This window comes from Cricetulus griseus (assembly GCF_003668045.3).
Source record: "Cricetulus griseus strain 17A/GY chromosome 1 unlocalized genomic scaffold, alternate assembly CriGri-PICRH-1.0 chr1_1, whole genome shotgun sequence".
In the NCBI taxonomy this organism is placed as follows: Eukaryota; Metazoa; Chordata; class Mammalia; order Rodentia; family Cricetidae; genus Cricetulus; species Cricetulus griseus.
Window position 1 is genome coordinate 128725331 of NW_023276807.1, and position 15651 is coordinate 128740981.

Genomic DNA, 15651 nt, shown 5'->3' on the forward strand with positions numbered 1-15651 from the left:
TGCAACTATTTCTTTTACTTTTGAGATCACAATATAATTACATCACATCCCTCCTTTCTCCTTCCAAACTTCCTATGCATGATTCGAGGTTGTGTTTCAAATTCTTTGCTCCTTCATTAGTAGTTTGATACATATATGTATATGTATATGTATATGTATATGTATAACTTTTAAATCTCCCTCAATCTCAACTTCTTACAGTTAAATTTCTGAGCTCTTTATATTACTACTTTCATTTGATTTTTTTTTTTTTTGGTTTTTCGAGACAGGGTTTCTCTGTGTGGCTTTGGAGCCTATCCTGGCACTCGCTCTGGAGACCAGTCTGGCCTCGATCTCACAGAGCTCTGCCTGACTCTGTCTCCAGAGTGCTGGGATTAAAGGCATGCACCACCAATGCTTAAGAAATCTATAGTCCCAACTACAATTATGGTTAAGGACAACCAATAATTGTGCTTGTTTTGGAAACTCACATACAAAATTTGCAAAAATACAAATAAAACTAGCATGTCCCCTTCACAAGGATGAATTGTAAATCTGTGAAGCATTCCATAGTAGGATATGGAAACAAAGTTTTCTTCAAACTTAAAAATAGAACTTCCATATGCCTTGGTCATATCTCTCCTGAGCATATTTCCACAGGACTCTGTATCCTTCTATAGATGCTTATACATCAGTGTTCATCATTGGACTATTCATAATATCAAGAAACAGAATCTGCCTAGATAACCATGAACTTATTAATTGACATAGAAAATGTGATATGCTTACATAATAGAATTTTTCATCTGTAAATAAAACCTGAAATTGGGAACTTGTAGTAAACAGATGTCTCTGGGACACTCTTCTTTCATTGAGATAGCCATGTCCAAAAAGAAATGCTGAAGATTATGTGTTATATGTTGAGTTTAGCTTCAAATATTTAAATGTGCATGTTAACTATGAGAACTTACATACAAACCAAAACTGGAAATAACCTTGGGGTTTGGCACCTTTTGGGAGCAGGATATTATAAAGTAAATGTGGTTGTTATTTCAAATTTTAACTTTGCATATCTAATATAAATCAAGAAGTTCTCAGTGAGGCATTTTCTAGAACAGATAGGGCATATATGGAGAGGGTTATCTTGATATTTTAATAGGAATGGGAAAACACACCCAAAGTGGTTGCCACTATTCATTAGGGAGTGAATCCAGCTCTGTAAGAGTAGAAAAGAGATCCATAACTGAGAACTGTGAGCTATCACAATCCTCTCCACTTAAATTGCTTTTGTCAGGGTATTTGATGACAATGACAAGAGCATAAGTAAAGTAGGGGAGAGTGATATCACTTTGCAAATGTTTGAGGATGAATAGTATTGGAAGGGTTAACCAAAATGTAGGGTGAATAGAAAAGGCACAAGGAAAACTTGTGTTTTGTAAGTCTATTTAAAATATATGTATAAAGACAAATAACAGCTACTTTATGCGGAAGGAACATGCTGCTACTAGAGAGCATAGGTACTATCTAAGTTATTGTTCAATTCCTATTAAAGGCAGTTTATAAAAGAAATCATTTGAATGGGTGCTTGTTTAAAGATTCAAAAGGTAAATCCATGATCAGAAAAATGTGGTACTGAGAAGTAGCTGGGGGGAAGAGGGATGAAGCAGGGCCAAATGTGGGCTTTTAAAACCCCAAAGATACCCCCAGTGACACATTTTATCCAACAAAGAAACACCTACTCTAAGAAGTACATACCTCCTAATTCTTCCCCCCAAATTTCACCAACTTGGAACCAATAATTCAATCTAAAAATTACAACAATCAATAAAGACTATTGAGAAAATTCTCATTCAAACATCTCTACAGTTATTAAACATACATCCTAGTACCAAAAGTGGGTTGTCTCCTAATAAGCAACTGTACTCTTGTCAGACTTTTAGGTCACTCACAAGAACAATGGGGTAAGAATAAGAGCTTATTGCTGTAGGAACTAGACATATTGTGATATATAGACACTTAAACTTGCAGTGCACTAGAAGCATCCTCCCTGTTGGCTAGCTTTTGCAAAGGCAGAAGCTGCTATGTAAGTTTGTAGGGAGAAAAGACTAGCAGTCTTACCCACATGTTAACAGTATGAAGTACAATTCCAACTCCAAAGGCAACATCTCACTACTGCTGAAATAGTTTCAAAATTGTTATGGAGACAACCAACAGTCCTCAGCTTATGTTTGATGCCTGCTGCATAGGTGGTAATTAAATCTTGGTAATTTACAATCAGTCAGTTACCATGGCTGGAGATGTTTTGAACCCTAAGTGGAACTTGATACTATTTTGCATAAACTGATAAACTATTAAGCAGTTTTTAAAAATTAATGTTTATACCCATAGACACATACAACTCAGAAACTTAATAATAAAAGGTTTTCTTTAGAATAAAAGCTGTGAAGGCCGGTATTTCTGGGTGTTAACTGTGCCAAGAAGAAGTGATTGTTGAGCACTTAGTCCTAAAATGAGACATTTATGTCAATACTTCTAAGAGTCTGAGAGAAATCAGTGGTATGGGCAGAAAAAAATGTGAAAACTAGAAAACCAAAGGGATGGCATTGAGATGTCATCTTTTCAGGCTGACACATCCACAGAAATTTTGAACTGATGGAAGCTGAGCTTGTCTGCATTAGGTTTGCACAGGACTTGAAATGTCAAACCATAAGTCATAGATGTAGAAAAGCTCATTAAGTGCTATCTCTCAGATGAAATTTCTGAGGATGTAGAGTCATTGACTTCAGTTCTTGTGAGCTCACCAAGTCAACTGGATAGTAAAGATTCATATTCACACAGACAGCCCTAGTAAGACTCAACTGACTACAAAATAAAATAAAACGCATTAATATGAAAGCAAGGGGGAGATATTAACAGTGCATTGAAGGGATACTAAAGAGGATTGGGATGAAAGTAATTAGAATACAGTAAAATATATATATATATATATATATATATATATATATATTATGAAACTGTTAAAGAATAGAATGACATTAATTAATCAATTTCAAAATAAATAACTATTATATAATACTTTTATTTCAAATATGTAATGTAATATAAAATATACATATAAAACTTTTGTATAGTTACATGTCCATAAATAAAATTCTATTTTAATAGTTTAAAGGCCACAGTCATTTTCCCATAAATGTATATGTCTGAAGATGATGTACTTTTGGTATTTAATAAATCATTACATTTTAAAGTAAAATTAATGTATAATTAACACCTAACTTATTCAAATATATAAGAAACTGAGGTATAATGGAGATTTTGTAGGTTGTTACAATTAAGCATTAGCATTAAATAACTGTGACTCTGGAGCATAATCAGACATTTTGGGATTGGTCGGATTTGTGAAGAGCATCAGTTGGAGCACAAAGACTAACTTCTAGATTGTGAGAACTTCCCTCACATTGTGTAGGCCTGCTCTTTGCAAATAATAATGTCTTATCCCACATTCATTTTATAGTTACCGAGTAGTCATTTCACTTTGTAAAGCATCATATTTGCATTTTTATTATGGATTATTGCTTATTTTTTAGTTAATCTCTCACTTCCTTGTCAAACTCCCTGATATATTGTAGTTTGTTTGGGTTAATGAAATTGTCCTGACTTTGTATTTTTCCATTTACTTTTCCAGTTATATTTTTACTCTTTTAAATTTCTCATCATTTTATAAGCACAACATTTATTTTTAACCACAAACATGCATTTTATTTTTGCTAGCCTTGCTTTAAAATTAGCAACATAGCAAATAATAATCATGGGATGGTATTCTGGGAAAAAAATGTACTATATATCCATTAACAAATTTTGCAACCTACATTCTATATAGGCATAAACCAATAGATAATCTTAGTAATTTATGATATCTTCATGGTAACTGGAGGTCTCAAGTCACTGAGATTATTTTAGACCTAAGGATGAAGTGGATGATTCTACACAGTGATGCTATGTGCAATGTGGAATTGCATGGCACTTGAATGTGAAAATAAAAGAATCTGAGTGATTTGAGAAAAGTAATAATGTTACATGAATACCCTTTTTAAATCAAGAAATGACATAATGACCAAAGGGACTACTGTCCTAAAAGTTGTAAGTAGAAAGACTAATCTGTGATGAAGTCAGTATTTATCACAAGAAGAATACACTTGAAGATTGATATCTACAGCATATCCCTCAAGGCTTACAGTACCATTTTCACTCCCTGCCTTGTGGACAACATGAGGTTGCTTTATGGGTGAGATGAACAATTTGTCATTCCACGACTGATGCAACTGTACAGAAATCGTTTGGCTCTCTAACAATGATGTCTTACTAAAGTGAAAATAGAATCACTGATGTGACACAAACTTTCAAATTATCAATTGATAAATGTTCCATTCCAGAAAACTTTAAAATCACAACCATTACAAAACATGATGTGCAGCATAAATGCTACAAAGGAGTGTACTGAAATTATGACTGTTGGGACACTGGTTCACTGTCTTGACAATTCAGTAAACCACAACCAGCCTTTTCTTCATAAACTATATTTGTTTGATAAAATGTTGCATTTGTTTACCTTTTGAGTTAGTGTAGTGAAAGATCTGAGGAGGTTGTAATGAATATTTTAAAAAGTTAATGATATCTCATAAGTTTATAAGCTAAGTATGAAAGCCACAGTTTTTCTGAGACATTATACTCATACATTACACTATGGTAATTACAAATTAAAATAATATTTATAAACTAACAACTTATACCTAAAAAGGTTTACACTAAAATGATTAAATTTATTTCATTTTCATAAATACAAAAGTGTTATTCAGTATGTATTATTATTATTCTGAACACAGTGATACTATTGAGCCAGGAATGGAAAATGTATATGCTATAATGTGTTTTGATCAAAACAACACTCTAGTCCCTCTTCTCTAATTGCTACATATCCTTAAAACACATTTGTCCCTCCCATCCTCATAACCTCTATAAAACGGCTGAATCCACTTAGTGCAAACTCTATGAGTTTGCGGGTAAGGCAATACCAGTGTAGCCTCTAAGGGGCTACATCTCTGAAGGAAACAAACTCCCCATAGCCATCAGTTGCACACATTACTTAGCTAAGGTTGGGTCATCATGATCTCTTCTTCCTTACATGCTGGTACTTGGCTATCTTGATCTTATGCAGGTCTTATGTATACTATCACTGAGGGCTGAAAGAAGCACTATATGATATGGAGTAAGGAATTTAGGGAACAGTTTATTAGTAAGTCAATTTAAGAAAATAATGCTATCATATTCTCCTCAATGACTTATATCCTGGTTAGCCACAGTTTTTATTGTTTGTTTTCCTATTTTGGGCCAATTAACTGGACAAGGATATTCATAAACATCATGCCATTAATGGACAACTGACTATGTATTCTACCAGATCTGTTATCATTGTAGATGATGGTCTTTATTGCTGAATATGCCATTAATGATTCTTCTATCCTGACTATGTGCCTAAGACTTCTAAGGTGATGAAAGCCAACTAATAAAACTTAAAATTCCAGGTCAATCTCAGCTTTATTTCTCCACAGATTGTCACTAAAATATACAGTGTCTATAGCATATACTATTAGCATCAACTTCTAGACAGTAAGCAAGTGAAATGACAATGGCTTGTACTGTTTGAAGGGATGTCTATGAGACCCAATAATCAACAAATTTTAGTGGGATAACCATACATTATACTGATTACACTGAACATTTTATTTGATACTATATATATATATATATATATATATGTGTGTGTGTGTGTGTGTGTGTGTGTGTGTGTGTGTGTGTGTATGTGTGTTTACATATATACTGGGAGTGTGCATTTGTTTATTATATTTTGGACTATCTCCATATCACTGTAAGACGTTACCAAAATTACCTTCATTTCCCCTACAATTAGAGAGTGGTTACATAAGATAAAAAGATTATGGAAGTTAATTCTTTTAATTCATACTATATACTATATTTCAACTAGTTGAATATCATTTTATGAGTTTAGTGTTTCTGTTTTCTAACAAACATATGTGCTGATAAAGTATAGATTAAATCAGTTATTGTATATTGAATCATTAAGGCTTAAATAAAATATATTATTTAAAGAATCCTCCAAATATCAGTGACTATTCAATGAATAGGAGTGTCTCATGGATGTTTATATCTCTTGAAATGTAACATATTGTAGTATAATTGGAGAGGAGTCTACCAGCTGATGTATGTTGGTGGTTATTACAGACAAAGCATATAAGATTATTGCTATTATTCCAGTGGTAAATTGCACAAATATTATAAAAATTGAGAGTGTAATATGTAGAACAATTCTTCCTCTCATAGGAAATAAGGTTTTTAAAATTATCACAGAACCTACAAATTATCATAAGATACTGATGAGGAATATATTTCAACAATGCTAATAGATCACTTGATTTTTTTGCCTTTTTTATGAAACACATCTCATATAATATTTTTCTGGCTCTGTCTTGCGTTCGCAGCTGAGGCTGACTTTGAACATAAGATCCTTATTTCTCTACTACCCATGTGTTGGGATCACAATTGTGTACCATTGCACCCATGTCATAGACCATCATTTATGTAACCATAATAAAACTAGAAGGTATGTATTTAGGCTGTGTAAGACAATGAGAAAACACATACTAGAAAAAAGCAAGACAATTTTAAAGTTAAAATTTACACATGAGTCAGTATTTAAACTTTCTAATGTATAAGAAATAAAATGATTGTTACTAATAATTATATTGAATTATATAATAATAAGTGTGTTCAATTATTAAATTTTTGATGTCATCTGAGAGCCCATTGTGATTGTAATTATACCATGAAAAATGTGTTGATTTTATTAATTGATTTCCTAACAAAATCTGACAAATCAATTACCTCATCATAGATCATCTAGATAATTTACAAAAGTCAATAAAATGGCTATCTAATAAATAAAATTATTTTCCTTCTAATAATGCATCAATAGAAAATGGATGTAACACAGGGACAGAATATGGTGATCCAAATATTACTTGTGTCATCACTATAAACTAAGAGAAGTTAATTTGTTATCCTACACAGTCCATAAACTCTTTTAATATACATTTGTATTTTCTATCTAAATTTATTCTATGAAGATTTCTTTCATGTTTGAAATTGATTTTTTATAACTAGGTATATGTGAGGCATATGCCAAAGTAGGTATTTACTCTCAACTTATATCTCAGCTTTTCTATGTGAACTATGACTTTATGCTATCAATGTTGAGTTTAGAAATACTTGATTATTATTATTATTGAATCCACTCAAATGAAGAGTACAAGTAAGAACTGGTATGATTCCCCAACTTGAGTGTATTCTGAGATGTGTACTCTGTTGCCTATTTCTATTGAAAGGCAGATATTAAACAATTGAGAGGGTGAAACATCATGCTACACAATTATAGCTGTCAAGAGGGAGCAAAGGTTATAACCATCATTGTTGCCAGGCTGTAGGAATAATAATAGGATAGATGTCTTTCAAAATTGCAATAGCAAATTCTTTTGTATAAAGAGTAAACAATATGCAATTTCTCAATGAACTAAATTCATGATAATTTTTTGAATGACAAATCTTAACAATAGAGAACAAAGGGTGAAGACACTAATGTTGGATGGGTTTAGAGTGCTAAATAGATAGCTATGAAAAGATTTTAAATACTTCCCCAAACAAGGATGCATTTTAAATGTGAATAGTTTTACCCACATGAATGTAATTATAATCAGGAAACTTAAATTACATTAGTAGCAAAGCATCTAAAGACACATATTTTGTGTCATTTACTTATATTTATTTTTTCTCATTATGTACTTCTACATAATCTTTAAATAAATTTTCCCCTCTCAAATTTTCAAATACAGCAGTAGCAAAGGTAGAAGATGAAGCAACAATTCTTAAAACTTAAAATACATTGATATTACCAAATTTGTATTACTGCACCTTATTACAAAATTTCAGAAAAATAAACATGTTTGTATTCAAAAATGTAATGTCAATGTATGCTTTGATACATTATTATTGGTCTGTTTGGAATGCAAAAACTATTGTTAAATAATTCTTAATTTAGGGAAAGTTGATATGCTATTTCACCTTTTCATTTTACTTTTTAATTCTCACATGACATGGGTTTCTCTATATCAATCAATTTCTTAAAGGTACATGTTGTTGTTTTTTTTAATACTGTGAAAAGAAAATCTGTCAAATAGCAAAATGTTAAACTGTTGGCATTTTGTGTGTTTGTGATATCTACAAATAAATTTGGTATCTAATAAAAAGTAATTATTTTAAAGACACACCTTTTAGAAAATGTAATTAACAGTGACAAACCTAATTGAAACAGTAAAAATATGATTACTTGCAGAATTGTATCTAGTCATTTGTTCAGTGAATATGAGCAAAGCTGATATGAACTCACGGACGCAGCACACATAGCCTACATAGGACTCTGCCAGGTCCTTTGAATCTTGTGCCTTCCCCTATGATGGTTTCTCTTGTCCAACTTTGATGGGATAGGCCCTAGGACACCTGGGACATCCAGTGCCCATTCCCCTCCCATCACAACCCCTGCAGCCTGTCAGCAGCAAATATTTCTGTGGGCAGGCTGTACCATGAACCTGTTACATATTGGATTCTGAAGCCTACAAGTCCCACTCCACGCCACAAACCCATGGAACCCATTATCCCCCTTAATTCAGACCAACAATAACCCATAGCATCAACAGCCCTGTGGACATAAACACTGCTTACACCACCTGGACAGCCCCACTCTCTAGGACCTGGGGTACATCCTGTTCCAGTTCTCCACCCATTGCAGCTCTAGCACCCAGTCAACTAAAGTTTGGTAGACACAGGCACCACCTGCATCAATTGGAGGAAAAGATGAGTAGATGATAGTATAAGAATACATTCAACAATCAAAAGAGCAATATGTAGAGGCAATAAAGAAAACACACACTGAGGGAATTTTGGAAATGGAAAATCTGGGTAAATGAACAGGAACTACAGATGCAAGTATAACCAGCAGAATCTTATGGGGCACATATATCTGTGGATGATCAAGAAGATGACATGCCTTATAACTAGAATTATTTTTCTGTGAGGACTGTACACAGAACAAAACAACAGCTGCTTTGTTCCTTTTACCAGACTAATATCAGAAAATAATAATATCTCCCCAGGATCATAAGTTTAATATTTAACAGATATGCACAAGGTCAGAGTTGCAGATGTCCAACCTAGGTTGCCACACAAAGAATCCTATGAAAGAATGCCAATTCTTTGCTAGCCAGTCTACTGACAATAGACATTTGTCTCAAAGTTTGGCACTGGACACTGGCTTGGACTATTTATTAGAACCCCATCCCCTAGCAGTGGGGCCAGGATCTATACCTGGTGATCTGGCTTTTTGGAGCCCCCTATGGTGAGATACCTGGCTAAATATTGATGCAGGGGGAGGGGCATGGTCTTAACTCAAATTGATATGTCAAGGCTTAATCGTCTCCCATGGCATGCCTTATCCTTTCTGGAGAGTGGATGGGAGATAGGATGTGAGAAGGTGGGTGCAGAAGCAGGAGGAGGAGAGAGATAGAAAACTGTGGGAAATGTAATATGAATTAAAATAAGTAAATAAAATAAAAAATCTAAAACATAGTATTCCTGATAGTAGGCCTGAAGTGGGATTTTTATCCACATCTAGGGCAGCAGATTTAAGAGTTACACTTTAACTTTATTTACTGATTGAAGTAGTTACAAAGTAGGCTATATTCATGGGTGGATCACTCATGCTCCATTTGAGAGAGAAGTATTAATGCACTTGTGTATAGTTTTATACTTTTAAAGCCACACAAATCTAATAGAAATTACTATATCAAATTGCTGAAATGTTTATCTTAGTACATAAAGTTTTGAACATATTTGATGAATGGAGGAAGAGATGCTTCATGAAGTTCAATGTCCATCAATTAAAAAAAAATCAAAATAAAAGGAAAGAGGCATCTCTGAAAAAAATAACTTATTTTTTTACATGGTGTTTTTTTAAAAAACTAGAAATAAGCTTGTTTTACATGTCAATCCCAGTTCTCTCTCCCTCCACTCCTCCCCTGCCCCCCACCCAGTCCTATATCTTTTCTGCTCCCCAGGGAGAGTGAGAGCTTCCATAGGGGATCTTCAAAATCTGTCATATCATTTGGAGTAGGGCCTATACCCTCCCCCGTGTGTCTAGGTTGAAGAGTATCCCTGTATGTGGAATGGGCTCTCAAAGTCCATGTGTATACTAGGGATAAATACTGATCCATTACCAGAGGCCTCATAGATTGCCCAGGTCTCCTAACTGACACCCACCTTCAGGGGGTCTGGATCAGTCTATGCTGGTTTTCCAGCTATCAGTCTGGGGTCCACGAGCTCCCACTTGTTCAGGTCAGCTGTTTCTGTGGGTTTCTACAGGCTGGTCTTGACCCCTTTGATGATCACTCTTCCTTCTCTGCAGCTGGATTCCAGGAGTTCAGCTCAGTGGTTACTTATGTTTGTCAGCTTCTCCCTCCATCAGCTTCTGGATGAAAGCTCTAGGGTAGCATATAAGGTAGTCATCAATCTTATTATTGGAGAAGGACATTTAAGGTAGCATCTGCACTATTGCTTAGATTGTTAGTTGGGATCATCCTTGTAGATCTCTGGACATTTCCCTAGTGCCATATTTCTCTTTAAACCTATAATGGCTCCCTCTATTATAATATCTCTTTTCTTGCTCTCCTCTATCCTTCCCCTGACTCAATCTTCCTGCTCCTTCATGTCTTACTCTCCCTCCACTTCTCCCTTTCTCTTTCTCCTAACTTCCTCTCCCCTCCCCCCATGCTCCCAGTTTGCTCAGGAGCTCTTGTCCCTTTCCCCTTCTCCAGCGGACAATGCATGTCTCTCTTAGGGTCCCCCTTGTTTCCTAGTTTATCTGGCAGTGTGGATTGTAGGCTGTGACTCCTTTGCTCTATTTCTAAAATCCATGTTTGAGGGAGTACATACCATGTTTGTCTTTTTGTGACTTGGTTACTCAAGTTTCTCAAGTTCCATCCATTTGACTGCACATTTAAAGACTCCATTGTTTTTGTTTGTTGTTTTGTTTGTTTGTTTCCACTGAGTAGTAAGTATTCCATGGTGTAAATGTACCACATTTTCTTCATCCATTCTTCACTTGAGGAGCATTTAGGTTGCTTCCAGGTTCTGGCTGTTACAAATAATGCTGCTGTGAACATGGTTGAGCAGATGTCCTTGTATGAATGTGCATGTTTTCGGTGTATGCCTAACAGTGGAATTGCTGGATCTTGTGGTATACTGATTACCATTTTCTTGAGGAACCACAATACTGATTTCCAAAGTGGCTGTTTGAGTTTTCACTCCAAACTACACATGAATTTCAGTGGAAAACATTTACTAATTTAACACCTATATACTGGAGAAATGGTTTAAAATTTTTATTTATTTTTATTAAGGGTGACAGATAATATACAGAGAGAGTATCTAAATTGGAGGTCTCCATTGATTCCTTCCACTGTCAGATTAAAGAATCTTACAAAAGAGGAGGCAGAAATATTGTAAGAGCCAAGGGGATAGACTACACAAGGAGAATGAGAGCCTCTAACTCAAATTAAGAAGGCACAAGGGTGCTCAAGGAGACTGAAACATCAGGCACAGGGTTTACAGGGTTCTGCAACTCATCATCTGCATGTATATTATAGCTATTCACTTAGTATATTTATGGGACTCCTGACCATGGGAAACAGAGACTCTCACACTCTTGTGCCTAATCTGTATACTCTTTTCCTCATGTTGGGTTGCTATGTCCAATGTGTCTAAAATTAACATGATAGTTTTTCTTTCATCTTATTATAGTTTTAATTTGAAATGTTTATTAAAAATTAAATTTATGGTAAAGATTAAACCATTTCACTTGCAATAGGTATGTAAGTAAACAAGAGAGTATGCTATCTAAGTTTAATCTAGTATGCTTAGGAATTTCCTATTGATTCTTCTACTTAGAGTCTAAACAATAAATATTTTTAAAGCTAAATTCATCTCAGTTCCAGTTCTTATTGAAATATGTACGTACATATACATTCCTAAATAAATGTGTTTTGTGTGTATTATGTTATTGTATGCATATTTTCAGGGTTGACCATCCATTGTTTTCTAACCAATTGTTGTGTTCTTCCCTGGGGAAGATTATTTCTCACATTTTTAGTATTTCTTCATGTGATGTTCTTTCTTTAGTTCTGAGGTCTCATGGACTCATCCACATTTGCATGTCTGTTCTGTTGTTATATAGCTCATGTTAGTGAAATTTTTTTGGTATTTCTTCTGACATTAAAAGATGACACAATTTCATTGTTTTAATACCATTTTTTTGTAGAGCAAGTACATGTTTATAAACTTTAAAATGTTTATTACCTAGTTGCTTACAGAAAAAAGTGAGTGTTATTGTGACACTCAATTAGAAAGTATGATATATGCATGGAAGAATGTGTTATTTGTTAAGTTTTACTCATTACTATCCCCCTCAAGGTGATTTTACTTTTTCTTCCTTAAGTTGAATTTATTTTTCTACGAAGATTAATTCTCATTTTAAAAGTGTTCTATGTTTGTTTTCCACATTTCAGGGCAATTTCTAAGCAGAAATATTGTGGGTTAGTCAATTCAATGTCTTCATAAAGAGACCATATATACTATTAGAAATGTATCTTTTGTAACACTAATTTCATATCAATAAGGATTATAATTCATGTCAATAGCTTCATCATTTCTCAAAGTGATACTGGAGAATTAGCAATGTTAGCAGGAAAGACATACATGATAATTGACATTCTATTTTAATTTTGTCATACTATAAAACTAGATGTCTCTATGTCTAGCAGGATGAAAAGTTACCAGATAGTGAAAGACTTACGCAAATTCTACCTCTGAACTATTGATTGAAACTGACTTATTGTTCCCATCTTTAATGTCACTATTTTATTCATTTCCTGAAGACAAGTGACCAATATTTTTCAAAAAGAAATTTAATCCCTAGAGTTCTCTCATCCCTTAACTCTCCTCAACTATCAAATTCTAGAAGTGTCAGTCCACATACTAAATTAATAAGCATCTATTGACATTGGTTTGTCAATATGTTCTAACTTCCTACCTCATAACACCAACCTAAAAGCAAATAAACAAAATGAAACCTAATTTAGGACCATGTGTTTTGGGTAGGGTAGACTTGTCTCAGCCAATTCCAAGTAACCAAACTTAAGCCAATCATAGGCTTCCAATTGATCATAAAATATCAAAAACAGCACGTGTGTTCCTGAAACAAGTAAGAAATTTCCATATTTTACTTCCCTGCTTTTTGGTTAGTATATGCTAGTAGCATAATTTTCAGTGGTTTTTGGTTCTCAGTTCAGTCCTACTTGTTAAATTATCAAAATGCATTATTAAATTGTGATTTCTTTCTTTTGACACACCCACAGCATAAGCAAGAAAGAATAAAGAATTCATAAGCTATGAAGAATGCACAAGATATTAGGCTATTTAATGCATATAGAAAAGTTATTAACAGAATGACAAGATTCCCAAGAATGTACTTTAAAAGAAAAATAAAATTTAAGTTTAAAGATTTGTTATAAATCATGGATCTAGGTAGACATCTCAGTTAGTAAATACTTTCCATGCAAACATGAGGACCGAAGTTTGATGTCTTGCATCTATGTACAGAGGTTGTTCTGTTGCTTCACAATTTGAGATGGTGCTGAGAAAGCAGAGACAGATGGATCCTTGACCCTCAATGCTCATGCAGCACAGGCAAATGTGTGATCTGTAGGTCATAATGAGGAGCTCTGTCTCAAAAAAATATTATAGAGCAATTGAAGAAGACATCTGAGACTGGTTTTGACTTTCACACACATATGAACATAAACAGAGACACAGGCACACACACAAAAAAACTGTTTTTCACATATAAAGCCTCTTCATTATTCCCGTTACTGCAATGCCACCTCAATCTCTACATTACTTGGAAATGATACAAACTGCTAGAGGATAGTGACTATATGTCTTCAAAATATGTACCTTTTAGTGGGACTAGATTAAACCTGAGTCTACAAATTATCCTAGAAATTTTTCAAAATATAATTATACATTTTCCCAGAAAACCCAAAAATGTAAATATTCACATGAGAAATCCCACTGCATTTCTTCTAAGCAGTATGCAAAACTAGCCTAAATTAAAAAGTACTAAATGTAATTTGTTAACTTAGAAAAGAAAATAACAAAAACCAGAACTCTCTCAGAAGTAAAATAATCATGTCCTAAGTAAACCTTTAAAAAAAATTCGACTGAGATCAACACTGCAAGGATAGTCAATGAGGGTAATGTGGGAAAAGTGAGATTCAGGGGGTTCTCTCAATTAGAGCTGAACAGTGAAATACAAATAAAATGAGAGCCTGCTGGTGGAGTAGGGGAGCTTTGTTTTCTGAGATTCATGAAATACAGGATAAAAGAAAGAAAGCAAGTTTTCTCACAGCTGGGTCCTAATGTTAGAAAAATGGTTCCATCCCTAGATATTGTGAGAATGAGATATTCTTGACACAAACTCTCAGGCAAGGTTTTGTGCAGCATTTACCACAATATACTGTATTAGTAGAGTTTCTCTAGCAACAGAAGTGATATAATAAACTTCAGGGCTGCCTGGTTTTGGTATATCTTGGAATCCAAAAAAAAAAAAAACAAAACCAAAAAACAAAACAAAACCAAAAACAAACAAACAAACAAAAATACTAAGCTCTAACACAATTGAAGTGGTGTCCTGGGAAGAGGATAAATGAACTCACTAGCCAGAGTGAAGAGTGAAGGTTAACAGGCAAAAAGAAAAACTTTCTTCTTCCATTACTTTCTATGTGGACTGCGAGATCATATATATATATATATTCCTAAGAACACAATTATAACTGGCTCAATCTTTGTAATATTACATGACTTTAGGTTTAATATTTAAGCATTGCATAACCAGAGGGCGTGTTCTTCATCATCTAAGGCTTCTAGCTGCAAATCATCTAAAATGAGTACTTAGCAAAAACTTTAAAAGGAAAAACAGCACTTAAAGCAACATATTAAAAGGAAATGCTTGTAGAAACAAGAAATTAATTCATTAAAATTGTTTGAGATTCAGAATGTCCTCTTCAATTCACTAGAGTGTTTGTAAACCTCAGTGCTGCCTGGAAACAGTGTGTAAAACTGTTTCATGTCTTTTCTTTTTGACTAAGTATATAGAATGGATTTAAGAAGATGACAAACATCCAGCACTGCTCAGGCAGGAAACTCATTACAAATGATAAACCTTAAGAGATGACAGAGGCAAGCATGCTAATGATTATTATATTAAGAGAAGAAAGATATAAGTATGGTATTTTATATCTGTTTTATAAATTTGACATTGAGGAAGCTGCCAACATAATATTTATTTGATCTTTACTCTATTTAATGATGCTGTCTAAAATTTTACAATTGGCTAAGTGTTAGAGGCAGAATTGACATTTTGGAAATTGT

At 33.9% G+C, this 15651-nt stretch overlaps 1 non-coding gene across 1 annotated transcript; it reads left to right on the forward strand.

Moving 5' to 3' along the window:
- Nucleotides 1-449: 449 nt before the first annotated feature.
- LOC113831428 lies at nt 450-556 on the forward strand. The gene has a single exon (XR_003479518.1). It is a non-coding gene; the product is annotated as a U6 spliceosomal RNA (small nuclear RNA).
- Nucleotides 557-15651: the final 15095 nt, after the last annotated feature.